General features: G+C 42.6%; 1 protein-coding gene across 1 annotated transcript in view; it reads left to right on the top strand.

Annotated features, from left to right (window-relative positions):
* Window positions 1-26,504, top strand: part of CD82 (CD82 molecule) — a 1,552,457-nt gene that overhangs the window by 1,117,263 nt on the left and 408,690 nt on the right. The gene's annotated exons all lie outside the window — the stretch shown is intronic.

The following is a 26,504-nucleotide window of genomic DNA, read 5'->3' as shown; positions in this document are numbered from 1 at the left end:
TGGTAGACTCCACAGGAGGAGCACATGCTTCAAGAAATCAGAGGCTTCTAAGGCCTTATTTCACTTGCAAAAGTGATTGACATAAGTGCTTACATCACTTGTAGAAGTGACTGACTCGAGTCCTTGCATCACTTGTAGACGTGACTGACTCGAGTCCTTGCATCAGTTGTAGAAGTGATTTACATGAGGTTCTTAATATCCTTTGCAGAAGTGATTGACATGCCTTTTCTAAGGCCTGTTGTACACTGAACCCTGTAATGTGCCTGTGGACAGTGATGGCTAGGTCTTGATCAGAAGCCCCCTGTCCCCGAGAACAGATAGTGACACCGCGTTGCTGCTAGAGGAAATTAACTTCTGAATGAATAGACCAGATGGATAGTTGGAAGGGGAAAGTCTGATGGTCACTAGGGAGTGGAAAAAATAGTAGCCAAACAATGTATTAAATGTATATGGGACAAAGCACGTACAGCAGTGTGTAGGGTCCATATACTTTCCTGATCTTTTGAAAGTACTTCTTGCAGAAGTTGTGGACCCTTTGAATGGATTACCTAAATGCCATGGCTAGGAAATCCACTGAGGAAGAAGACAGCATAAAAGTATTTGAAGGAGAAGTGGCTAGTATAGGTAGATGGGTAGGTAGAATATTAAAAGCAGTTAAATGACAGAGTGCATAGGGCAGTTGTCTGCTGCTCTCAGTCATAAGTAATGTAGTCTAAGCCACCTTCATGTAGAAGTTCCACTTGCAGGATACTGTGGATGTGGAAGCAAAAATTGTAGTAACTTGATCTGAATTTGAAATAGGATGTCGCATATAAAGGGTTGGGAGGGGTGGCCCAATGGTTAAGGTGTTTGCCTTGCAATCACAAGGTACAGCATTTGAGTCTCACAAGGGACAATTGGCAAGGCTTAAAATGGCTCGCAAGGGCAGTTAGCTTAGTACTAATCTATGAACCTATGAAGTATTGCCACCTATTTCACATAACTGCTTCCTTGGAAAAAAACTGTTTTGAGTCTTATTTACTGGTTATTATTCATTTGGCTTCTAATGTTCTGACTGCAGTGACAGGCTGCAGAAGATTTAACGCATTCAATAGATGCTGAGAGGTCCCGCGAGGTCCTGCACTCAGCTTTGCATGTTGAGTCTAACATTTCCATCACTGCATCTGAAACTCTCTGTGCAGCTGGACACTTGGGAGTGCTTTACAAGCCATGGTGTTCTGCCCCTTAGAAAAAGCCACTGAAAAGCAACACAGATGTTTGATGAACTCATCAACTTTAGTTGTATTTGTTTTTTTATGAACAATAGCTATTTTAACTGTAGATTGCAAACTGCTCTGTACATTTTACTGTGATGCTTGACATTTGCAGCAGAGGTATTCTGAAACATTTATTTTTTTAACCAGTTGGTACCTTGAATAGTAAGACTGAGGCAAGGCTTGTTTACAGTGGAGGCCTGGGGAGAAAAGTTGCACATTTTACAGTAACAAATGGTAAAACTATAGTAAAATTACAACACAGCACGAATATAAAATAAGTAACAATAAGATGTTCTTCGTGTTTCACTGTTGCAGTCATAACTGTAGGGTGTTCCTGCTGGCAGGCAGCCCGAGGTCAGCCAGAATTCCAAAGTCTGGGTCCGGCGTCGGCTGTACCAGCAAGTACCCTGACGTCAGAACGCAGAGGTATAAAGCTGACAGCCGACACCATCTTCTCCAGTCTTTCTTGCCGTGCGGTGGAAAGCAGCTCGCAAGTCGTTGGTTGGCGCTTTGATTGTCGTCGGTCCGAAGTTTTCTCCTTCTCTTCTCAAGCTAAGTACCCCGTTGGGGAAACTTTTTTCTTGCTCCTCCGATGTCAGAAAAAGTTAATAATTGTATATCGTGTGGAAAACAAATACCTCATAAAGATTTCCACTCTTACTGTCTACCTTGCTTAGGCCCTGACCACGACGTTTCTTGCTGTCGGTTCTGTGCCTGGTTTAATTCTCGCACTATCAAGCGTAGGTACGATTGGGCCTTTAATTATTTCGGTAGACGATTCAATTATAGGATGTCGTCGGATACTTTACCGACAACCAGAATTCAAAAGAAACGCAAGGACAAGGATAGGCCTCTGAGGTCCAAACAAGATACTTTGCAGCTGGAGCCAGCTTCGGGTTCGGCGGTCATCAGTGAGGCGCTTTTGCAGCCCCTGTCGTCCGACACTTCGGAACCGATGGCCGACACGGACTCCCATGGGGAGCCTTCTAGGCCTAGTATTTTATCTGCTGCAGGGCCTTCGGACGTCGCTCCTTCAGATGGGTCCGGAACCGCTGTGCAGGTACCAGCTTCTGAGGGGGTTTTCAGGCCTTCTCATATCACTATTTCTACAAAGACAAAGGCAAAGTCAAAGACTCCTGTTAAACCAAGGGTTTCTTCTCAAGCTTCCTCGGATACAGCTCCCAAGTCCCAGAAGCAATTACTACGGATGGCTGAAGATTTACTTACAATGATTAGAGGTTCTCACCCTCCTCCAGAAAAAAGGCCTAGACAGGATATTCCTTATGATTTATCTGATCAGGCTTCTGTGTCTTCTGTCTCTTCCTCTGACCAGGATTATTCTTTTCCTCCTTATGAGGATTCTGATGCAGAGGACTCTATTCCCTCTGCTTCTCCCCCTGAAGATTTCTCTTTTGGGGAAACCTTACATGAGATGAGGGAGCATTTTCATTGGGAAGGTCAGGATTATTCTGCTTCCAAGAAGAGACTTAGGGAATTTCTCCTTCTCCCTCAACACAGACCTTTGGCTATTCCTCCTGTACTTGATATTGTGGATGATGCTTTTCTGAAGCTAACCTGAATCCTGATTCCTTGCCGCCTGCTCCTTCTAAGCCTGATAGATTTTACAGAGTCCCTGACTCCCATCAATTCTTATTTAAGAACCCTTCTGCTGATCCTGAAACCATTTCTCAGGGTTCTAGGGCTGCTAAGGCCGCTTCATCTAAAAATCCTATTCCCTATGAAAAGGATTCTCGTGCCTTGGACAGGTGGGGCAAAAAGGTTTACACTTCTGCTACTCTTTCTATTAGAGCTTTAAATTGCCAGTTTCACATGTTCAAGTATCAGCAATTTCTTTTGTCTGTTTTAAAGCAAAGGCTCTCTACCTTTCCTGCATGTGTGGAGGACAAGGAATTACAGGACGTATTGCATGCAACTGAACAAGTTAGCAAACATAGTTTACATTGTGGTTTTGATGCCTTGGAAGCTTCTTGCAGGGCCGCTGCCTCTGGTACTGTTATCAGGAGACATGTTTGGCTTCGTTAGCAGAATTTACCTGAGCAGGTTAAGGCTAAACTGTTAGATGCCCCTGTTCAGCATGATGTTTTATTTGGATCCAAGGCTGAGGAGGTTATTAAAAAGATCGAAGAAAAAGCAAAATCTATGCAGACTGTTAAAGATTTTTTACAAGTTCAGCCTCCTAGATTTTCTAGAAATTGGCCCTCCAAAAATGGGTCCTTTCCCACGTCTGACAGGCCTCAAAGGGGAAGATATAGACACTCCAGAGGTCGGGCGCAGGCTCAGGCCTCTTACAGGTCCAGACAATGGACTGCTTCTTCACCTAGAAAGGGAGAAGACAGACCTCAATCACAAAAGAAGCAGACCCAATGACTCCGTTGGGCTACAGGTCCTCCTTGCCTGGAAGCCCCTCTCGGAGGAAAACTTTCTCTTTTCTACCAAAATTGGACTCGTATTACCCAGGACAAATGGGTTTTAGACGTGACTTTAAGAGGCTACAAATTCCACTTTCATACTCTGCCAAGGTCTTCGGGTTGGCCGGATCTGCCAAAACATCAATGGTCAGAGGCCTTAAATCAAGTGGACACTTTATTGGCCATGAGAGCCATAGAACCTGTTCCACTTCCAGAGATGGGAAAAGGTTTTTACTCAAGACTATTTCTGGTCCCAAGGAAACAAAACTCATGGAGACCTATTCTGGACCTCTCAGTATTAAATACCTTTCTGGAGATTCCAAAATTGAAGATGCTTACTCTGCAACAACTTCTTCCCATGCTCTCCCAGGATGCTTGGATGATGACATTGGACTTGAAGGAAGCCTATTTACACATTCCCATCAGACAGGAATGCAGAAAATACCTCAGATTCAAGGCAGGTTCGAGACACTTTCAATTCTCTGTACTGCCCTTTGGCTTATCTACTGTGCCCAGAGTCTTTACCAAGTGTCTGGCTCCAGTAGTAGCATATTGCAGACTCCAAGGGATTCAAATTTACCCCTATCTGGACGACTGCCTTATTCAGGCGGACAGCAAGGATCTTTTACTTCGACATCTGCAGTTTGTTCAGTGTCTTCTCCTACTACTGGGATTTTCAGTGAACACAAAAAAGTCACATTTGATCCCCTCTCAACAAATGATCGTTTTGGGAGCTCTTCTAAACACAAGCTTACAAAGGGCCTTCCTTACTCCAGAAAAGCAAGTACAGCTGGCATCAATTTTCAAGACCTTGGCTACTTTAACTCAGCTCACTGCAAGGAAATTCCTGCAGGCATTGGGCTACATGGCTTCTTGCATCCTGTTGATCCCAAATGCAAGGCTTCATATGAGAAAACTTCAATGGTACCTAAAGAGTGTATGGTCTCAGCATTACCACAGCCTGGAAACAATGATACCTCTGATTCCCTGCCTCCAAAAGGAGTTCCTTTGGTGGTCCAGGGCTTGTGCTTTAAACGAAGGGAAGCCCTTTCGTCTACCTCATCCTGCTCGGATCATAACCACAGACGCCTCAGATTATGCTTGGGGAGCTCATTACCTAAACAATTGCCAGCAGGGCTATTGGACAAAGAAGCATCTTCCCTGGCACATCAACTTGAAGGAAATGTTGGCAGTCCAAAATGCTCTTCTAGCCTTCCAGAATCTTTTGCAACCAGGACATCTTCTGATTCGCACAGACAATACCACAGTCATGTGGTATATAAACAAGCAGGGGGGCTGTCACTCATACCCCCTTTGCAGACTAGCCATGAGTTTATGGGAAACGGCTCTAAATCTGAATCTGCATCTTCAAGCTCAATTCATTCCAGGAAAACAGAATCTCTTAGCAGACAGCCTAAGCAGAAATCTTTTGGATCCTCACGAATGGATGCTGGACCCCAACTTATTCAGCAGGATTACGGCAGTTTGGGGTTGCCCTCGGATAGATCTGTTTGCATCCCATCTCAATCATCAGCTGCCTCTCTTTTGCACCAGGTCCTTCCACAAAACAGCTTGGAAAGTGGATGCCCTGTCTTTCAGCTGGAGTAATCTTTCAGGATATGCCTTCCCTACTCTTCTGCCTCGGGTGTTACTGAAAATAAAACAGGACAAACCCAAGATTATCATTTTGATAGCTCCAAATTGGCCTCGGCAGTTTTGGTATCCAACTTTAAGACACCTGTTCTTGGAACCTCCATGGATTCTGCCTCTGTTTCCTTCTCTTCTGTCCCAGCATCAGGGTCAGATGCTACACTCTCAAATCAAGACTCTTTGCCTGGCAGCTTGGCTCTACAAGGGCCTTTGATTCCTTCTGCTTTTCCCAAACAAGTTTTGGATGTTCTCTTAGAAGCTAGGCGCCCTAGCACTAGAAAATCTTATGCTTCTAAATGGAAAAGATTTTGTATTTGGATGCGGGATCGAGGTTCTGATCCTCTTTTGCCTGACATTTCTTCCATTTTACTTTACCTCTCAGACCTTTTGCTTATAGGCCTCTCCTTTTCTTCCATTAAAATCCATGCTTCTGCTATCTCGGCTCATTACAACACTGATCCCCCCATCTTCTCTCACCAGCTGGTGAGACAATTCTTGAGAGGGACTAAGAATTTAAGACCTCCCAGAACTCCTCCTGTTCCTGCTTGGGATCTTAATTATGTTTTGTAAAAACTTACTTTACCTCCCTTTGAGCCTGCTGCTGCTTCGGATATCAAGTTCTTATCCTGGAAGACAGCTATTTTATTAGCATTGACTTCTGCAATAAGGGTGTCAGAGTTGCAAGCTCTCATGGCTGTGGAACCATACCTTATTTTCCATCAAGACAGAGTGGCCTTGAGGACCAATCCTACATTTATGCCTAAGGTGATTTCTAAAGTGGCTTTAAATCAGACTGTTCACCTTCCTGCTTTCTTTCCAAATCCTCAAAACAAAGGGGAAAGGATTTTGCATTCATTGGACGTACACAGACAACTACGGTTTTACCTGGACAGAACTAAAGATTTCAGAAAATCTGATCAGTTGCTTATCTCTTATGCCTCCAGTTCTCTAGGCAAGGCTATTTCTAAACAAACTATTTCCAAATGGATTGCTCATGGGATAAGGTTTTGTTACTCTCACTTTGGGAAGCAGATTCCCAGGTACTGTTAGAAGTCATTCTACTAGAGCAGCTGCCACTTCAGCAGCTTTTCTCAGAGGAGTTCCTACCAAGGACATTTTGGAAGCTGCCACTTGGAGTTCAGTGCATACTTTTTCTAAGCACTATAATCTCCCTTTGTATTCTAAGTCTAGGGCAGGTTTTGCCTCTGCTGTCTTGCAGGGTCTTTTGGCTGCCCCTTCTTCTGCATAACCTCCTCCCTCATCACAGCTTTGGGATTCCACCGTACAGTTATGACTGCAACAGAGAAACACAAAGAACATAGTACAGTTGTGTACACCTACCATAAATGTAGATGTTCGAGTGTCTTCACTGTTGCAGTCGGTGTTTCCCTCCCACCAATCCCCTCTTATTTTTTGCTTGTTCTATCTTCCTCTTCTTTTGTGGTGTATTTGTGTTTCCTTTTTGGACACCTTTTGGTTATTTTGGGGGACTTCTGACATCAGGGGCAAGAAAGGCTGGAGAAGATGGCGTCGGCTGTCAGCTTTATACCTCTGCGTTCTGACGTCAGGGTACTTGCTGGTACAGCCGGACCCAGACTTTGGAATTCTGGCTGACCTCGGGCTGCCTGCCGGCAGGAACACCCTACAGTTATGACTGCAACAGTGAAGACACTCGAACATCTACATTTATGGTAGGTGTACACAACTGTACTGTCTGCATTTTTCAACAAAATAATAAGCTGCAAGTCAATGAGAATGCCTTGAGAAATGCATACAACCATTTGTAGAAACAGTATAGACTAAGTACGAATTGGATAGAGCAAAGAAGAGACATAATCAGAGTGAAGTTAGAAAGGGTAGCTGTAAAAGGTAACCTGCATAGGAGTGGGAGTAGAATGAAAATGGTAGAGTTTTAAGGAGGTGAGGAAAATGTACAGGCAGGAGAAAGTGCTACACGCGTATATAGGTAGAATATTTGGGGTGTAGGAGGACGAGGAATGGGTAGAGACTGGGGATAGGAATTTAATGCCGGTAGTCATACAGAAGTTTGAGAGGGGGTTAAGAATATATTAGTCATGGGCAAGACTGTTGTGGTGATAAATAGGATTTTATGTTCTTCGAGATTAGGTTGTAATTTTATTTTTGAGGTGTAATGGGATGGGGTTCCAAAGTTTAGTTATACTGACACAGTACAGAGTCTCCATAGTGATTGTTTGGTATGACAACTTGTAAGCGGTTAAGAGGTACATGATCATTCTTTACTTAGTGAATGTAATACATAGTATGATATTTTCAGCTTGCACTTAACTGTGTTGACATATTTCGTCAATTCTCATTTGTGTAATTTTCATCTCATATGAGCAGAGCCAAGACTTACCATCAAATGAGTGCAGTGTGGGGGAGTCATGCTTGTGAATACTTGCGAAGGTTATCTTACTAAATTGTTCCATACTTAAATCATGCAGCCAGGTCAGCTAGAGGTCTTTTCTGCACTGCTAACCAAGGTCTGTGCAGCACTTTTTGGTCAGCATGGCTTCTTCCTTGTCCAAATAAAACATTTTAGACAGTGAGCTAAACATTGTGACTGTGTGTGTGTGTGTGTGTGTGTGTGTGTGTGTGTGTGTGTGTGTGTGTGTGTGTGTGTGTGTGTGTGTGTGTAGCAAGGTAGACTACAACCTGGATTCTTGAAGTAAGTTGTATAAAACAAACCTGATATATCGTTGTTTGCCATCCGGCAATCTAAGTCCATTGTTGGCTACCCTTAAATTGAAAACATCAAAACTCAATTTTGTTATAAAAACATTCATAATTTCTTTAAAATTAACTAACCATTTTCCAAGCGTTGTTCTGTTCCACAGACTAATTGCCCTCCAGAAAAAAAATATTTTTATTTAATTAGGTAAACCACAATTTAACTTGCATTTATTACTTTGTAAGTTATAACTTACTAGTAGTGTTAAAGCTTTGCAGTGGAATGAGTACAAGTCTGTAATCACTAGCCAGGAAAATTCATGATTACAAGTTTTAATCTCTGTAATGGTACAGTCCTTCAGATGAATAGTTAATGCAGCAGGTAATCGGTAACAAAATTAATGTATTTGTTGGGAGGGGAGTGCACAGCAATTGCCAATTATCTCTTGTCACTTTTCTTTGATTGGATATAGTCCTTAAGAACAAAAGGTGACACAAGCTGATCAGGGTATGGCCATGTTAGATTGTTCCATTTCATCTTTGGTTGTGCAACAAAAGTAGTAGCCGGATTGTAAGCACTAGGTCTCCTGTACATTATTTTTAGTGAAGCCATCAGACCCTGCATGGACATTCATGGATTGGTGGCTGTTGGTAAACACACACTGAAATAGTTGCAACAGGGAGGAAATTTGAAGACTGCCATAACCCAGAGGGGTCATTGAAGGGATGAGATCACAAGTGATATGCAGAAGGATCCTGTTGTGACATTAGTTTTCTGTAAAACTTTGTCTCTAAACCTGTACAGTGACCCAGAGAGGAAATGTGACCCATGAATAAAGCCATGATTCTATAGCTAGGGGGTTATGTGAAAAATTACACAGAAACTGGGAAAGCTGTATCATTTTACATTGAGCCCTGTGCATCGGATAACAGCTTGTGATCCTTCTTTCTGAGATTTCTGTCTTTGAAAATTTTGAAATATCTGTGCTTCATTTGTATAGATAAGGAGAGATCGATCTTGTCAGTTTTTTTTTATTGCTGTATACAGTTCATCACTCACTCTCATACTTAAATAAGTATATACGATTTATAAGAAAGTTCTTGCTTTCATTGCTTAAAAAGTAGACGTGTCTGTGTTTTTAAGATGTGCCTATGGATCACCAGATCCGTAGGTGGACCTCTATAGAAGATAGCTCTGCTCTCAAGAGAAGGGTGTGTATTGCTGCAAAAAGTGATGCTCATCACGTGAGTAGAAAACCTCCAGGGCTATGTCAGTGCCAAAGGGTTGTTTGTTGTGAAGTGTAGTTAGTTCATGGATCACTGGGGATCCCCACTTGTAATCCCATGCATAAGTCATGAAGGAAGGCAAATGAAGCTGTGAGGAGGCCAGGCTAAATCCATCACTTTAGTTCCTCTGAACCTCTTCTCAGCAGTGATCGCTCTACTTCCACTAGTGATGGTTTGAACCTCTCCATCATAATTTGTTAACTGCACGTGTTTTTGAGGGCCTCCTTCCAGGCATCCACTTTTGGAGTGAGTCATTCGATGGTCGATGGTGTCAAGAAGAGCTCGTGTCTTGGTGTGGGTTGTACTCCTGTTTCACGAGCTACATTCTGAGCCCCTTTCCAGTGCACTCATTTCAGAAACTTCACAATGACAACACTGTAAGCTCTGAATTTCTCCTTACTGAGTCTATATTTCTAGAGCCTGCATTACACCTTCAAAAATGATATTATCCTTCTCTGCTGGCATCAGGTACAATCAGTTCTATTTTTTTTCTCTGCAGATCATTATGAAGCCCTTAGAGTCTGATACTAACTTACACTGCTGTGTTGCTAATGGTTGTGAAGAGCAGTGACACCCATTTTGCCAATTAGCAAACCATCTTCATTTGGGTGAAATGTTTTAGGAACTAACGCCCGAGGCATAAAACCTTCACAAACAGACACAGCTGTACTTTAAAATAAGCCCTTCTTCACTCTGAAAATGTATTAGGGTGCTGTACATACATGAAAGCTTCTCCACAGTGTTATCTGGTCCTCACATATTGAAGGCTGAGTTAGCTAGCATCTCTTTTGGTAATGCTGTGTTTTCTGAAATGTCGCAGAAGTCCTGGCTTTCCAAGAAGATTATCCAGTTCACAGATGAAATTAAGCAATGCTATTAAGTTGCATACAGCACTGCAGGACATAGTAACTACTAGTAGGTTTCATTTATTTCAGTTTGTTAACCAGGAAAGTCCATTGGGCCAAGGTAGTCCCTTTTCAATGGATGCCCGAGGAGAAAAGCTCCAGACAGAAAGACAATAAACAATGTATTAGTACAGCATATTAAACAACAGTTTAACATTCAATATACAGCAAGGCAAGATTTTACATATCTTGAAATGTGTGAGCTGAGTCAATCACTTATAAGATATTAGCAAAAACAATAAATGTATGTTCATTTAATACACTACAAGTATTTAGGCAAAGGAATTTTAGAGAGATGAATTGAAGCAGTGGCAGAGATTAGAGTAGAATAGAATAGGGATAGGAATCAGGTAGGTTGGGTACAGGAGCACTCCCAGAGGGAGTAGAGATGAGAGTGGAGTAGGGTTTTAAAGGATGGTAGGTTAGGGGTAGTTCTAATGTAAGGGGGAAGAGTGTTCCATAATCTGGCAAGGGAGAATGATAGTAGAAGTTGCCCTGGTGCGTGTAAAGGCTTGTAAAGTTCTAAGAGGTTCTGATTTGTGGATCTAAGTGTTCTATGTGATTGGTGAAGTTTTAGGGAAGAGGAGAGTGATGGACATTTAGACGGTTTGAAAATTAGCTTGTGTGCTGTAGTTAGTTGAATGAAATTTAGTTAGCTTGGGAGTTCCAACCAATTTAAAGCATGTAGGGAGTTGCAATGGTGAGTAGAGGATTTGGATCCTATGGCAAACTTTGAAATTTTGTTATAACATGAGGAAAGTTTAGATTTTAGGGATGATTGGAGGTTGGAGAGTAGCGGAGCTCCATACAAAAGGGAGGGTAGGAGGTAGATAGGAGTTGTCTAGAAGACAGAGAAAGGCAGTGCCTCTGTCGATAAAGCATACCAAGTTTTTGATGAGTCTTTTTAATATTGGTTTGTAGGTGGATATCAAATTTTAGCTGGTCATCGATAAGAACGCCCAGAAGTTTTATATGAGGAACTATTTCAATAGTTGTTTTGTTTAGGCTAAGTATAGAGAAGGATGCTTTGTCAGCAGCAGTATGTCTAGAAGGGGTAAAGGTCATTATTTTAGGTTTGGAGGCATTTAGGGATAGGTGATTGTCAAGCATCCAGGACTCAGTGGAGGAGAAGGCTTCTTGTGTAGGGTTTATTAGTAAAGGAAGAGTTTTGGCTGAGCAGATGATAGTGGAGTCGTCTGCGTATTGCACCAGTTTAGCATTGGGGATCTTTTGGTGGAAATCATTGATGAAAATGTTAAATAGTAAAGGACCCAAAATAGAGCCTTGGGGTACACCTGCTGGGGTGTGAAGGAAAGAGGAAGTGCAGTAGTTCCATTTTACAGCTTGTTCCCTGGCTGAGAGATAGCTGGAGAACCATTTGACAGATGAAGAGGAGAGATTAAGATGGGAGAGTTTAGAAGGTAGAAGCACATGAGAGACAGTGTTGAAAGCTTTAGATAAGTTGAGGAGCGTAGAAACTATGTTCCCAGAGTCACGAGCAGAGTTAATGATTTCGAGGAAGGAAAGAAGGGCAGTGGTGGTGCTATGTCCTGGTATAAACCCATGTTGGGTAGGAGTTAGGAGTTGGTTGTCCAATAGGTAGTGTAATAGTTGGAGGTGAATACATTTTTTGTGTATCTTAGAGATAGGGGATAGGATAGCAATAGGGCAAAAGTTGGAGATTGAACAGTTTGTACCTCCTTTATGTAAGGGGATGATGAAGGCTTTTTTCCAGAGGTATGGTACATAGGACTCCTGAATGGGGCAATTGATTAGGATGCTGTTTGGAAGGGCTATGCCATCAGCAGCTAGTTGGAGAAATTTGGATGGAATGTCATCTGAGGCATTAGAGCAAGGTTTTAACTTTTGTAGGAGCTTTTTTATAGTGTGGGTAGGAATGGATTTGAGAGTAAAAGGGGAGGACTTAGGGTTCATGGATGTTAAGATGTTCTTCGTGTTTCACTGTTGCAGTCCTTACATTTGTTTAATCCTGCTGGCAGGTTGCCCTCAGTCGGCCTGAATTCCAAAGTCCTGGGTCCTGCGTTGGCTGCTGTCGCCCCTTCCCTGACGTCAGGCCGTCAGGGGTATAAAAGAAGCAGCCGATGCCATTTTCTTTAGTGTGTCTTGCCGTGCAGTGCCCGAAGCAGAATCAGTTTGCAAGTGCCGGTCGGCCGACTCCTGAGATTTTCGTGTTCGAGTTTCAGATACGAAGTCTTCAATAAAGCTAAGTACCTCGTTGGGGAAACTTTTTTCTTGCTCCAGACCGATGTCAGAAAAAGTAAATAATTGTATTTCTTGTGGAAAGCAAATACCTCGTAAGGACTTTCATTCTTACTGTATTCCTTACCTAGGCCCTGATCACAACGTTTCTGGTTGTCGGTTTTGTGCTAGATTTAACTAACGCACTATTAAGCGTCGGTATGATTTTGCTTTAAAGTATTTTGGACGCCGGTTTAATTATCCAGAAATGTCGCCGGATAGCCATCTGACTACCGGAGTTCACAAAAAACACAAAGAAAAGGAGAGAGATAGACAAACGAGGCCCAAAACCGATGACAAAGCTTCTCCTAAGCCAGTCGCCGGTTCTCAGTGAGTCGCTTTTGCAGCCCCTGACGCCTGCTACTTTAGAGTCGCAGGCCGCTACCGACTCCCATGTGGAGTCTGCTATACTGCTGGAAACTCAAGGTATTGGACCCTCAGATAGTCTTAATTCAGATGGGTCCGGAGCCGCTGAGCAGGCACCGGCTTCTGAGGGTGTATTCAGACCTAAACATCTTTACATTAAACCAACTTCAGCTTCAAAGGCAAAGACTAAAGCACCTTCTAAAGCAAAGAAACAAACTCAAGAGCCACATGGGCAGGCCTCTATGTCCAAAAAACAGATGCTCAAAATGGCCGAAGACTTGATTACCTTGATCAGGGGTTCCCATCCTCCTGCTGATAAGAGGCCTAGGCAAGAGACTGACTATGAATTCTTCAAATCAGGTTTCTTTCTCTTCTGATTCCTCTTCTGATCAGGAATACTCTCTTCCCTCCTATGAGGAGTCTGATGCTGAAGAATCTATACCTTCAGCTTCTCCTCCAGAGGACCTTTCTTTTGGTGAAACCTTGCATACCATGAGGGAGCATTTCCACTGGGAGAGCCAAGATTTTTCAGAATGTAAAAAGAAACTCAGGGATTTCCTTTTACTACCTCAACACAGGCCACTAGCCATTCCACTTGTGTTAGACATTGTAGGTGATGTGTTTTTGGAGTCTAGTCTTACCCCTGACTCCTTACCTCCAGCTCCTGTTAAGCCTGACAGATATTACAGGGTTCCTGACTCTCATAAATTCCTTTTTAAAAACCCTGCTGCAGACCCAGAAACCATTTCACAGGGTCCCAAAGGAGTTAAGGCTTTCCCTGCAAAAAACCCTACCCCCTCTGACAGAGATTCTAGGGCACTGGATAGATGGGGAAGAAAAGGTTTACACATCTGCTACCTTGGCTATAAGGGCCTTAAACTATCAGTTTCATATGCTCAAATATCAGCGACATGTCATGGCATTGCTTAAACAGAAAATATTCTTAAACTCTGAATGTGCAGAAAACAAGGAAATGCAGGATTTATTGCAGGCAGCTAAACAACTTGGAAAGCATACTTTGCAATGTGGTTTTGATTCTTTTGGAGGCCTCCTGCAGGGCCACAGTTTCGGGTTCTGTAATTAGGAGGCATGCTTGGTTAAAAGAACAAAATCTGCCTGATCATGTCAAAGTTAAATTATTAGATGCACCTTTACAGTACGATACTTTGTATGGTGTTAAGGCAGAAGAGGTGTTAAAGAAAATGGAGGACAAAGCTAAATCTATGCAAACTGTCAAAGATTTTTTACAAGTACAGCCACCTAGGTTTAGTAGACACTGGCCTACAAAGAATTGGTCATTTCCTGCGTCAGACAGACCTCATAGGGGCAGATCCAGATGCCCTAGAGGTAGAACCCAGGCACAAGGTTCATACAGGTCAAAGCAATGGGGTGCTTCTACCTCCAAAGTTGGAGAAGACAAATCACAACCATACAGGAAACGATCCCAATGACTTCCCCCTGCTTGCACCAAGCACTTATCTCCTGGCAGCACCCTTAGGGGGAAAATTAGTACTTTTGTCACAAAATTGGCACATTATAACCCAGGACAAGTGGGTTCTAAATTTCGTGTCACAAGGCTACAAGTTCCATTTCCATACCCTGCCAAAGGCAAACAGCTGGCCAGATCTGCCAATAAATCAATGGGCAGAGGCACAAAAACAAGTCTCATCCCTCATGGACATGTGGGCCATTCAACAAGTACCAGAGCAAGAGCAGGGACAAGGATCTTACTCAAGACTGTTCTTGGTACCCAGAAAGGACAAGGCCTGGAGACCAATACTGGACCTATCTATTCTGAACACATTCCTGGATATACCAGAATTCAAGATGTTGACTTTGCAGCAGCTTCTGCCCATGCTGGGTAAGAATGCTTGGCTTGTGACTTTAGACCTAAAAGAGGCATACCTGCATGTTCCAATCAGACAATTATGCAGAAGATACCTCAGATTCAAGGCTGGCTCAATGCATTACCAATTCTCTGCACTGCCCTTTGGCTTATCTACTGTGCCCAGGGTCTTTACAAAGTGCCTGTCACCAGTAATTGCATTCTACAGACAAAGAGGAATACAAATATATCCTTACTTGGACGACTGTAGAGCAGAGAACAAGGACATTCTTCTACAGCATCTGGCATTTGTGAAAAGACTTCTAACATGCCTAGGGTACACGTCAACGAAAAGAAATCAAAACTAGTATCCTCTCAAGAGATACTATTCCTGGGTGCAAGCTTAAATACAACTACCCAGATGGCTTATCTCACACCAGACAAACAAAGACAACTGACTACCTATTTCAAAATGTTAGCAACAAAGGCCCAGTTATCTTCAAGAAAAATTCTGCAGGCTTTTGGCTTCATGGCATCCTGCATCCTACTAATTCCATATGCAAGACTGCATATGAGGAAACTTCAATGGTACCTAAAAATGTTTGGACTCAACGTTGCCACAGCTTGGAAATGATTACTCTCATTCCCTGCCTGCAACAGGAGTTTTGATGGTGGGCAAAGGCTTGTCACCAAAACAAAGGACAGCCATTCACATTACCCCCAGCCAGGCAGACACTAACAATGGATGCATCAGATTATGCCTGGGGGGCCCGCATGGCAGGAAGATGCATTCAGGGCACATGGTCCTCAAGCTAAATGCATCTACACGTTAATCAAAAAGAGATGCTAGCTGTTCAAAATGCCCTGACAGCCTTCAAGGACCTACTTCATCAGGGACAACTACTGATAAAGACAGACAACACCACGGCCATGTGGTATATAAACAAACAGGGGGGCACACATTCTTACCCCCTTTGCAGACAAGTCATGACTTTGTGTGACACAGCATTGACTTACCAAGGACATCTGCAGGCACAATTCCTGCCAGGAAGGAAAAATACTCTGGAAGGCGAACTAAGCAGAAACTCATGGATCCCCACGAGTGGCAGCTGGATCCACAAGTCTTCAGCATGATAACAAGGAAATGGGGATGCCCGGACATAGATCTATGTGCTTCCCCTCACAACTACCAACTAAAAAGATTCCGCACAAGGACTTATCACAGACAAGCATGGAAAGTGGATGCCCTATCTTTCAGCTGGAAAAACCTATCAGTATATGCCTTTCCCTCACTGCCTCTCCTCCCCAAGGTACTCCTAAAGGTCATACAGGAGAAGCCAAAGATGATACTGATTGCCCCAGACTGGCCTCGCCAGTACTGGTATCCAATCCTAAGAAACTTCTCTAAATGCCCAGCTTGGACCTTACCTCAGATACCTCATCTACTGTCCCAGCAAAACAATCAGATCCTTAACAGCCAACTCAGGACTTTAAACCTGGCAGCAGGGCGGATAATGTAGTCATACAAAACACACCTCTCAGTAAAACTGTGATGGATGTCATTTTGGAAGCCGGAAGGTCTAGTACTAGAAAATCTTATGCTGGAAAATGAAAGAGATTCTGTGCTTGGAACCAGGCACAAGGATCTGATACAGCTGTGCCAAATATTCCTCAGATTTTGCAATACTTAACTGAGATGTTGGACAAAGGCCTATCTTTTTCATCTATTAAAATTCATGCCTCTGCCATTTTGGCTCATTACAATACAGAGCCACCAATCTTTTCCCATCCCTTATTAAAACAGTACCTCAGAGGAGCCAAAAAGGTAAGGCCTCCAAGGAGATCACCACTGTCTGCATGGGACCTTAACTATGTCTTGGAAAAACTCACCCTGCCTCCTTTTGAGCCAGCTACTACTGCTGATATAAAGTTTTTATCTTGGAAAACAGCTCTGCTCCTAGCAATAATTTCTGCAAGATGAGTTTCAGAGCTACAGGCACTCATGGCTGTGGAACCTTTTATCATTTTTTATCCAGAGAGGGACTCTCTGAGGACAAACCCAACATTTATGCCTAAGGTGGTGTCCACTGTGGCTCTTAACCAAACTATTCATCTGCCAACTTTCTGTCCAAATCCACAGAACAAGGGGGAGAGAATTCTGCATTCTTGGGATGTACACAGACAGCTTAGATTCTACTTCAACAGAACCAAATGTTTCAGAAAGAGCAATTACTAGTGACATATGCTGCAGGATCACAAGGAAAGGCCATCTCAAAGCAGACTATTTCAAAGTGGATAGGCCACTGCATTAGTTTTTGCTACTTACACCATGGCAAACCAGTGCCTAAGGACATTAGGCCACATTCAACCAGAGCTGCAGCCACTTCAGCAGCCTTTCTCAGGGGAGTACCAACCAAGGACATTTTAGAAGCTGCTACTTGGAGTTCAGTGCACACCTTTACAAAGCACTGTCATCTGCCACTCTACTCTAAATCCAGGGCAGGCTTTGCCACTGCAGTTTTGCAGGGCCTCATAGCCACTCCTAATGCTGTTTAGCTCCAGCCTACCAACCATAGCTTTGGGACTCTACCCAAATGTAATGACTGCAACAGTGAAACACAAAGAACATAGTACAGTTGTGTACACTTACCATAAATGTAGATGTTCGAGTGTATTCACTGTTGCAGTCCAGGTTACCCGCCATCCCCCTTTCTTCTGATGGAACCTATCTTTCCTTCTCTGATTTATACAACTTATGTGGTGTATTTGCTTGTAGATGAAGGTAAAGTTTATATTGGTGCATGTATTTATTTATATATATATATCTATCTATATCTATATCTATCTATATATATATATATATATATATATATATATATATATAAATTTTGGCTACCCTTTTAGGGGGGCACCTGACATCTGGGGCAAGAAAAACTGAAGAAAATTACGTTGGCTGCTGCTTTTATACCCCTGACGTCAGAGAAGGGGTGACAGCAGCCGACGCAGGACCCAGGACTTTGAAATTCAGGCCGACTGAGGGCAACCTGCCAAGCAGGATTACCCAAATGGTAATGACTGCAACAGTGAATACACTCTAACATCTACATTTATGGTAAGTGTACACAACTGTACTTTTTTGTTATCAGTTAAGTTGGGGGGGGGATGATGTTAGTTGGGGGGGGGATGATGTTAGGGAAAGAAGAGGTGAGTTTGCCTATGGAGTCAATGAAAAAGGAGTTAAATTGGGTAGCTAGGTGGAGGTCTTGGATGTCTGGGTCAGGGCAAGGGTTCTCTTTTTTGCCTGGGGATAATATTGATGAAATACTATTCCAAAATTTTCTGGGGTTGGTTTTGTGATTATTTTGAAGTTTAAGGTAGTAGGATTTGCGGTCAGTGGCTATTTGTTTTTTTACTTGATTTCGCAGTTGCTTGTATTTGGCGAGAGAGTTGGGTGTTTTGTATTTTTGGTAGTATTTCCAGATTTTATCTCTGTGATACATAAGTAGTTTTGTGCCTTTAGTTAGCCAGGGGGCTGTTTTGGATCGGAGTCTTTTGGTTCTACTGGGGGCAAAGTGGTTAAGTATATCAGTGAAAATTCTATTGAAATGTGAGACTGCGGCATCTAAAGGGAGGGACTTTAGAGGGTCCCAGAAAATTAGGGGGTTGAAGTTTTGCATGTTGCGGGTGGTAATGTCTGTTTTGAAAGAGGATGGTGGAGGGGGGAATGGCATATGTAGGCAGGGAGATGGTCATTAAGGGAGTCTGCGAGAGTACCACTATCAGAAACTCAGTTTGGGTGGGAGACTAGTATCCAGTCAACCTGTGATGTATTCTTTATTTGGTCTAGGAGGGGGTTTGATTAGCTGTGTGAACTGATATAGGTTGATGCTTTGAGAAGAGGTAGATGAGTCAATGGTAGACCAGTTTATGTTGACATCGCCTAGGATTATAGTCTCACTATTTATGTTGGAAGTGAACCAGGCAAGAATATCTTCCAGTATAGGAATATTGTTACCAGGAGGAATGTACAGGGAGGCAATGCATAAAGTTTTACTGTTATTTACTTTGAGAAGGGTGAGGGTTACTTCGGCAGTGTCAAATGAGGGTATGGGCTTAGTATAGGGTGTTACGTAAGGCTACTCCTCCACCTTTCTTTTGAGGTCTGTCACTTCTTATAAATTTATAATTAAGGGGCATAATTTCGGTATCTTTTATGTGCGGTTTTAGCCAGGTTTCGGTGATAGAGACAATATCAGGTTTGTTATGAGAGATCCAGGCACGAAAGGAAGGTATTTTGTTACAAAGACTCCTGGCATTAAGTGTGGCAAGGAGAAGAGATTTGTGGTGCAGGGGAGAGCTATATGAATGTGGTTTAGAGGTGGAGTTGTATGAAGGCCCTGGGTTAGGGTGCATGTCTCCAGAACTTAGGAGGAGGGTGATAAATTTTTGAGTAAAGTATGGATAGGTATCTATTTTCTAATGGGTCATAAGTGTAGATATTGGAACCTAATGAGGTGAGTTTGGTGGGTATGGGAAATGGTTTACTAGGGGTAAGGAAGAGCTTCCTTTGAAATAGAAAATATTCATTATGTTTGTAGAGGTGGGGGGAGGCTTGGGTTGTAAAGGGAAAGTCTTTTTTAATGTAAATCGCAGTTGTATGAAAGGGAGGGGGAGTGCTGAAACTGTGGGAGACTAGTAAGTTAGAGTAAGCAGAAGAGGATTAGGCTCAGAAATAAGGGTATTGGAGCCTAGGCAGATTTTGTTTGCATGGTGGGAGACAGTATGAGTTGAGTGAGAAGGATGTGTAGGAAGATAGAGGGTTAATAAGATTGAGAGGAGAGGATTAGAATGAAATGTGTGAGGGTGTATTCACAGGGATATAGAAGGGTGGAGTGGAGGGGGAAAAGGCAGTTGTAGTAGTGAGTGGATAAGGAGTAAGTGGGGGACAATATTTGGACGGTTTGGCTACTGGCTATCCTGATGGGGTGTGTGCACTAACCACCTAGTAGGGATAAGGTACAGTCAGTTATTCAGTAATTAGTAGTTTTGCTATGTTTTTATAAAGAAAATCATATTCAACAAATAAGGTTGTAGACATTGCTGTCAGCTGTAATACAATTGCAGGTGGGCAGTATTTCAGCTCCTTGGCTGTGCAACAGATTCAGAAAATATGTTCAGAAATGGAATCATTAGAAGCTGCACTCTCTGAAATCAAACAGCATATTTTAGAATTAAACGAGCAATAAGGGACAGTTAACTTCTTCTGTCCAAATCCCACAGCAGTCTACAACTGAATTGTAGGATATTTTGAGACCAGAGAATGCAGGGAAAAATATGATAATAGGTGTCTGCAGATCACTGGACAGCTCTTTTGGTCCTGAGCAGACTGTCTACAAAAGTTTTATGCACTTTGAATGTCCAAGGCAAAGAAGTAGCCTCCTCAGTTTAGTTAGAAGATTTCCCCTGGAGTGTGTAGCCTGTGTTCTAATTGGAATGCATGTTCACCAGTACTTGAAACATTTGTAAAGTTTAACAAAAGAGATTTTTTTTCTGCTGCATTGAACCTTTTGTTCCTACTTTCACACTTGGTTCCAGAAATTTTGAGACAGACTCAATTATTTGCAGTCTTGATGTGCATGCTTTTGGTTAAAAAATATGAAGACCTTGTTTATTTTATGTCTAAGCCAAAATTATTTGGATAAGAGTCCTATAACTTTTTTTGTCCCCACAAGATGCACACATGGAACTGTCTGCCACATGCAGATTAACTCACATTTTGGTTTAAATGTCAGGGGGATACATTCTCATTGGAAATGAAAAGAAAAATCATTACACTGCTTCAGAGCAGAAGTGATTCTGCTGTTGGTTTATATGTATGGTTTCTGGATTGTGAGTAACTAACATAAAGGTACTGAAGGTGTGGTTTGATTTTCATGGGGTCTTTACTTGAAGTGGACTCCATAGAAGAAGGTGCACCACATGACCTCAACTTCCCTTAGCTTGTGTTAGCATTTAAAAATCGAGACCACATATTGTGTATCCTCCTTTGTTGATATACACACACATGCGCACGCACACACACACAGCTATCTAAATAATAATATTCTCATGAAAAAAAACATTAGCCAAAGTTTTGAGGACTGTCATCTCATAGTTACATAGCTACTTTGAATACAGGAATACCCTAATGCATTGATTTGGTCACTTACCATCATTAAATAAGTGTATTTAAAGCTTGCACTGCATTTCTTGAACTGCTTTCTGCTGAATTGCTGTTCCATTTTTTTTAATACTTTTTTGCTGCTTTGACGGTGATTTCCTGCACTTTGATATCCTAGTACTACTGCATCTCATACCACAGGCTAGATTCAGGTCTGCTGAATCTAGTCTGTTTGTATATATTAAGCACTAAAACTAGCCATTCTACATTAGGAAGGCCCTCGTGCACCCTTGTGGCAGAAGTGTGCAGCCCAGGACACATCTGAGTTGGGGATTGTTGGTGGATGGCTTAGTTTTAGGCTCTGCCATTGGCTAGTTGGTGTTACAGCTGTTTAATTTTCTTTGTATTTGAGCACCACATTTGCATGTAGCTGTGCACTGTGCAGCGAGGTTTTGCATTCCTGTGTATAGACGTAAATACTTAGAAGCAAAAATTTTCCTTGATGCCTGCTAGTGAACCCTTCTTGGCTCCACTGCCTCTCTGTGAGAACCACAGTTGTGCATTGCAACCCAGCAAGTAATTCATCTGTGCTTTCTAAGGTATTGAGATAGTCTTCCATCTGTAGAGGTCTAAAGGATAATTGCCCTTGCTGATCTTACAAGCAAATCCTGGGCCACCTTACCCATCCCCACAAATCACTATAATATATACCTGCCATAATGGATGGACGTTTTCCCACCATTTCTCCAGCCAACCTGATTGACATGGGCATTCTGAGGCAATGTAGCAGTTGACTCATATACACTGACAGCCACTTGCTCCTAAAGCAAACAAGTACAGTGTGTGAGTGATGTAACTGTACCGTGAAACTAGAATCAGTCCTCTCACAGTACAGGTTGTCAGCACACACACTCAGACATCTTCCCTCTAACACAAGAGAAGGTCAAGACACACACACCCATATGCACAGAGATACTCACTAGAGACCTACCAAGTGCAAACATGCACATACCGGTACACAAACAGAATCCACCACAACACAGGACAGCACACATATCAGTATCAATGCAATTAATCTCCTAAAGCAAAACAATTCAGAACCAAATGTTCTGATTATAGATTCAATAGTGACACGCACAGATATCCCACTCACCAGGTTGAACAAGGAGAAGGTCATGGTCAGCTGTCTGTTGGGTGCTAGGAACCATCAACTCACACAGGCATTCAAGTCACTCAGCAATAGTTACTGTTATGGCTCTGTCATAGTATATGTTGATGTGAATGACTTGAGACATACCTCCCTGGACTATTTGAAGAGAGACATGATGGAACTCTCAGATTATGTGCCCCAGTCTGGTATGTCCCTGGCTCTAAGCAGCATTCTACCTTCACCAAGGATGATGCCACAATACAGACAAAAAAAAAAAAATATTTCAATAATTGGTTTAGCTTCTGTTGTCACTCCAGGGGGATTCCAGTGTCCGTCTGGGAAGACATGGTCGACGGTCCACACTGCTTTGCCAGAGATGGCCTTCACCTGTCTCCTCAAAGCTTTAGAATACTGGCAAAGATGCTTGCCTCCTTCATAGTGCTTTTTTTAGGCAATGTCCAAACAACAAAACTTCTGACGTAAAGAAATCCACTAAAGACAAAGTCAGGGTCATGCTGCTTAATGCTAGGAGCTTAAACAATAAACTGCACTCCAGGGAAGCAGTCCTCACCTTGGAAGATACTGACGTTTGTCTAGTCACAGAGACTTGGTTCAGGGCTGCTGAGCACACCCAGGCTGTACAAGGTTGCAATGCCTTTCACATATTCAGACCCCAAAAAGAGTGTGAAAGAACCAAAGGTGGAGGCGTGTCCATATTCATCAAATCCAAATGTACGTCAAGACTGGTGAACCAGTGTAGACTCTCTGAAGCTACTCCAGGTCCAATTAACTATAGGAAAACCACCCTTCCACATGATCGCTATAAGGATGCCACCATGAACCGAGAAGCACACCGCCTACCTAGACTTGCTAGGGTCACTCAGCATACAGCCAAACACCCTGGTAATGGGAGATTTCAACTATCCCTCCATCGACTGGGAGACCTACATGAGCACAAACACAATCACTGCGAGGCTTCTGGACTTTAATTCAAATGCCCTGGAACAGCTGGTCCAAACTCCCACAAGGGGCACAAATGTCCTGGACCTAGTGCTCACCAACATGGGGGGGGGGGGCATTGCACTACCCCCTGTGTGTTGCATTCTTTAGTAAGGTCAGACCATAAAGTCTTGTTTGAAGTAAAGATCAAACATGACACGCCGCAGAAGTAAAACTGAAACATTTTTTCAAAGCTAACCATTGCCTACAAAGTGGTGGTATAAAAAGTTTTGACGCCTCTGCCAACATAGACAACAGTGTCTCCTGTGCCGAGGAATACACAGTTGCCTTATGTAGTCACTTAAACAAATGCATTGACTCTGCCATACCTAACAAGAACAAAACAAGGTATTCCTGAAAGAACAAGCCACCCTGGTGGACTGTAAGTATGAACAAGTTATACAACAAAAGAAAGAAACTGATTCCTGAGAACAGGAGGGAAATAACCTAACAGAGGAAGAACACCTTCCACAGCTTGAACAAGCAAATCAAATATCTTAAGTCATCTAAGGCTAGCTAAGAGTATAAATTAGCATCCCTACCTAAAGACAAACTCAAGGTATTCTTTAGCTACATCAGTAACCTAAGATGGAATGCCCATCTGTGAGACGAACTTATAGTAAATGGTACCACTCACACTGAACCTGAGGAACTTGCCAATCTGCTAGCCGACAGATTTGGCGATAACTTCACCCGCATGGAAAGAATCCTCATGGGCCTCATCCATAAGGACATAAGCAGCCTTCAAACTCTTGAACTGACCCAATTTGGCTCAAGGGTAGATCCTGCTTATTAAACTGGTGGACGACTTTGTGAATGTCAACAGAGCCCTGGATGTGGGCAAAACTGTACTTAATGCTTATCTTGATTACCCAAGGTGTTTAACACAGTCCCACATTCAGGTGTCATGGAGAAGCTCTCCCAGCTTGGGATCAACCCATACATTAATAGATAGGTAGCAAACTGCCTCACTGACAGAATGCTCACTGTCAAAGTTGGAGTCCACCACCACCACTAGACCAGTTACCAGCAGGGTAACGCAAGGAGCTGTGTTAGGACCTCCACTATTTGGAATCTATTTTTCTGAAGTCCATGCAAAGGTAGATGGCCTGTAGCTTACCAAGTCTGCAGTTGACTGTAAACTGGGTGCAATTGTAGAGTCCCCCAAAGATGTTATATTACAGAAGAGGCTGATACAGACAGATGATTGGTGCCAAATTCATGGACTAAAAATTAACGCACAAAAATGCCTCATTATCCCTTTTGGTAAAAAAGTAGACCCTGATAGTTATGATATGGATAGCATCCCTCTAAGCACAAACTCAGTGGTGTGAGACCTGGCAGCGCAGGTTGATAGCAATCTAAACTTTAGTCACCATGTGACCATAGTGATAAGAAAAGCATTCTACATTGCACATCTCATAAATAAGGACATTTCATCCAAGACCAGAGTGGTTGTAGCTCCACTGTACTTGATCCTTATCAGACCACTAATCTAATACAGTACTCCCTTCTGCATGTACCTCACCAGACACAGCAGCAACTAGAGAGACCACAAACGTTTCTTACCAAGAGAATTCAGAGCCTCCAAAACATGACATACATGGAAAGACTAAAAGTCCTGTCACTGTACTCTATCATACAGGCTACTGAGAGGAGTCCTATGCCTGGACTTCAGAGAAGTCTCTTACCTTAGTGGAACTGCTGCATATCCACAAATTAAATGGGATAAGAATAATGCACTCCAGAGATCTTATCCTAGCCAGTAAAACCAACATAACATGCTGCAGAGACAGGTATTCCTCCCAGTGATTACTCCTTTGGAATAACCTCCCACTCCATGTGAAGCAGAGCTCCTCAGTGACCCTATTCAAGCACAACCCTTGACAACTGGATGGGTGACCGTAGATTCATCCACAGGGTGGCACCTATGTCCATTGTGGACATGGGCAGTTATTACTGATCACAGTATCGCTATGTTAATGACCACCATATAAACTAGGTCAATAAGGGTATTCAGGTTTTTACATGGCTAGACTTGTAAAGGCCCCAGGGCAATTAGCGTAGTAACCTCCAATGAACCTGTCTCAGTTTTTAAAGACCGCAAGACTGAAGCATGAAGCACAGATAACCTGTATAATGGCATTACTGGTACCCAAAAGTTAGCAAAATATAATAGGGTTGCCACCCCTCTTTTTTTCTGGACTATCCAGAAATCAAACTGATTATCTGGTAGTCCGGAAAACACTGTACAAACTCGGCATTCTGTTTCAAAAAGGAAACAGAGTTTGTAAATAGACTGATTTACTATGCTTTTTTGCAGAAAAGCATAGTAAATCAGCCGAAAGCAGGAACAGAAAGAGGGAGTTCTCTGCTGGGTGATGTCATAGTGACGTCACATGTGGGTGGAATGTGGGTAGGAGAGGATGGGGTGGGCAGGAGAGTGGGTGGGGTGGGCAGGGTTACTGGTGACACGGGTGTGGCTTTACTCTGTTTTAGCTATGACGAAAGGTGGCAACCCTAAAATATAAAGAAAATGCTGAAGATAACTCACCAGGAGGTACCGTGATAGAAAATGCAGGCAGCTGCCCATTAACAGGTTTGATATATATTAGAAATACAAAAGCTGAGGGAACGTGTTCAACCTGAAGCTGAAGTAGCTGCTAAAGTAGTCAAGCCAAAATCCTCTTGTTTTACTGGGGAAAAGGAAAGCTGTACAAACATCTGGTAAAGACAAACACTTCAAAGCTAAATTTGCAGGAAGACCAGCAAGCAGAACTGTTGCAGTTAGCCATGCTGCAAGAAAACAAAGATGAGATTGTTGGAAGTGTGAAGGTCAGAGTTTAGAGATGGATGAGACTAAGGGAAGTGTGAAAGTCAGAGATGCATGGAATGATGAGACCTAAGGAGCTAAACAAGTCAGAGTTGTAGAGAGACACCAAAAGCTGTAGATCCAAGAAAAGTTGTAATACAGCAAAAAAGCAGATCAGATGACTACCATAAAAATAATCCTGCTTAATATTGTACATATTGAAGACCAGTGATAGACTATAAGGATTCTAAAGTATAATTTATTCAAAAATAATTTATAAATGTATGTAAAGTGTTACTTAGATGTATTTCTAAGGACATGCTTAGTACAGAGTTAAGATTAATTTTAAATAATTAATGCCCTAGAGTAGAGGCAGTCTCCCCTTTCTGTTCTGTTTTGGATGAGAAGCACTTTGAATGTGTTTTTCATAATCAGAGAACACACTTGTTGATGACCATTTTGGGCAACCCAAAAAAGAGCTACAGTTAGAAGTAGCTTATCCATTCATACTGTGTATTTTCCTGGTGCTCAGAGCTTGGAAGAGTCCGTTTCACTGTCAGTATTTTTGAAAGCTCGGGAAATCAGCTAATGGAATGCCCATCTGCAGTGCAGTTGCCACAAACTGTGAATGAACCTGCATCACTGATCCTTCTACTTGTCAGTTATGGTGAGTATACTCGTACATGTGTACTTTTCCTTCACTTGTATGCCTGTG

Source organism: Protopterus annectens, chromosome 9.part0 (assembly GCF_019279795.1).
Source record: "Protopterus annectens isolate FY-2018-M chromosome 9.part0, PAN1.0, whole genome shotgun sequence".
Lineage (NCBI taxonomy): Eukaryota > Metazoa > Chordata > Ceratodontiformes > Protopteridae > Protopterus > Protopterus annectens.
Note: the sequence above shows the minus strand (reverse complement) of the source record. Positions and strands in the feature narration are given on the sequence as shown.